This window comes from Carlito syrichta, unplaced genomic scaffold, assembly GCF_000164805.1.
Source record: "Carlito syrichta isolate Samal-C Ts95f unplaced genomic scaffold, Tarsius_syrichta-2.0.1 Scaffold111653, whole genome shotgun sequence".
Lineage (NCBI taxonomy): Eukaryota > Metazoa > Chordata > Mammalia > Primates > Tarsiidae > Carlito > Carlito syrichta.
The window spans coordinates 20,119-22,247 of record NW_007055749.1 but is presented as its reverse complement, the minus strand read 5'-3'; the positions used below and the strand labels follow the sequence as shown (position 1 = coordinate 22,247).

Sequence of the window (2,129 nt, the reverse complement as noted above, 5' to 3'; positions counted from 1 at the left end):
GTGTGTGTGTGTGTGTGTGTGTGTGTGTGTGTGTGTGTGTGTGTGTGTGTGCATGTATCTGTGGCCCTGTGTGTGTGCGTGTGTGTGTTTGTGAGGGAGAATCCATCTGCGGCCACTCTTAGAAATGGGGGGGCCAGAAAAGGCAGTGGGAACTTCCAGGGTCGGGGAAATGAAGTTACTTTTAATGGCTGGCACCAACATTCCTCTTAATGAGGTAATGAGGTAACTGCTGTGCTGAGAAATCCCTTAAAGGGCCTCTGTGTGTGGAGGAGGTATGGAAGGATGTGGAAGCAGTGAAAAAGGGGGGTTGCTCCACACACAGCCACAGGTGGAGGACCAGCAGTCTGTGGGGAGCCTAAGGAAGCCCGAAGGGCGGAAGGGGAACAGGAAAACTGCAGCCTCCACTTCTCCAGCTTGGAGGCTGGGTGGGTGAGTAGGGGAGCAGCCCTATGAAGGGCTGAAATATGGAGCTGGACAGCTTCCCCAGCCAGGAGGCCAGGCCCTCCCACATCTCCCTCACCCACACACATGTCCCTACCCAGACCCTGTGAAGAACAAACACTGTGGCCATGGGGAGCCAGGCCCAAGGGAGGGCAGCCCCATGCCAGGTCTCCCTCCTCCTCGGCCCTTTGGCTGTCCCAGCCGCCTGGGCACCGCCCTTCCTGTGGGCCCAGCTCCCCTCCCCCCTCCAGACGTCAGGCAGCTTCTTTCTCCTCCGCCTCCCCCTCCCCCAGTCCTAGGTGACTCACCCGGGTTCCAGGCCCAGATGCCCAGGCAGTGACTCAGCGGCACCACCCTCCTCCCCAGGGCCAGGAAGGCAGCAGGCAGAAACCCCAACCCACCCCAGAGGGGAGGGCACTGGCACAGAGATCCTGCCCAGGCCTACTGAGGGGCCCTGGATTATGACCCCAAAGGAAGATCAGACCATAAATCAGGCTGGTCTCTTCCTGGGGGTCACCATGGGACTTGGAGCAATGGAGACAAAGTCAGGCCCTGAGGTTCTAGGTGTCCTTTTCTACTTGGCTGGCACAGCCACCCAGTGTCCCTTACTCACCACAGCATTTGAACCCCTCATGCTGCCTGTCTTCCCATCAAAACCTACTTTGGCCAGGCGTGGTGGCTCACGCCTGTAATCCCAGCACTTTGGGAGGCAGAGATGAGAGGCCAAGATGGGAGGATTGCTTGCACCCAGGAGTTCAGGACCATCCTGGGCAACATAGTAAGACCTCCTCTCTACAATAAAATCAAAAAATTAGCTGGGCGTTGTGGCGGACACCAGTTATATGGAAAGCTGAGGTGGAAGGATCACCTGGGCCCAGGAGGTCAAGACTGCAATGAGTCATGATCACGTCACTGAACTCCAGCCTGGGTGACAGACTGAGACCCCGACTCAAAAGAAAAAATAAAAACCTACTTCAGGTAGAACGCAGAATAAAAACCCCTCACACAGAGGGAGGCGCAATGGAGGGCAATGCATCGCGGGTGACAGCAATTCTTTCATTTTGACTAAGGGCCTCCCCGGGGTCCTCACTGCTCAGAAACTGCAGAGCCTTCCCACGGCTCTTCCGTAAAGCTTGGTGGTGAGGTGCTCCAGACTCACCCACCTGCTGTCCAACCTCCCCGCTCATTACCTGACCCTCACTCACAGTGCCTCGAACACACTGACTCACACACCTGGTATGGGTGAGACCCTTTGCTTATGCTGATCCCTCTGGCCAGAATGTGCCCACACACACCCACACCACCTCTCCTTCTGCTGAAATCCCACATGTCCTTCAGAGGCCTGTGAAGGCTGGGTGCAGTGACTCCCCCCTGTAATCCCAGCACTTTGGGAGGCCTTAGGCAGGAGAAATTCCTTAATCCCAGGAATTCAAGATCAGCCTGGGCAACACAGTGAGACTGTCACTACAAAAAAATTCTTTTTTAATTAGCTGAGTGTGGTGGTGCACGCCTGTAGTCCCAGCTACTCAGGGAACTGAAACAGGAGGATCGCTTGAGCCCAGGAGTTCAAGGCTGCAGTGAACTATGTAAAAGAACCAAGACGAGCCGCGGTGGCTCAGCCTGTAATCCCGCGCCTTTGGAAGGCTGAAGTGAGTGGATTGCCTGAGCCCGCAGGTTCGAGACCCGCC

At 56.2% G+C, this 2,129-nt stretch overlaps 1 protein-coding gene across 2 annotated transcripts in view; it reads right to left on the bottom strand.

The window, feature by feature from the left end:
* S100A2 (S100 calcium binding protein A2) overlaps window positions 1–2,129 on the bottom strand; it is a 7,183-nt gene that overhangs the window by 3,619 nt on the left and 1,435 nt on the right. Inside the window, exon 1 of one of the 2 annotated variants that reach the window (XM_008070546.1) lies at window positions 750–797. The exons of the other annotated variant lie outside the window; for it this stretch is intronic. The gene's annotated coding sequence lies outside the window, so the exon portion shown is untranslated. Of the gene's footprint in view, window positions 1–749; window positions 798–2,129 lie in introns of those variants that run through there. 2 annotated transcript variants of the gene reach the window in all.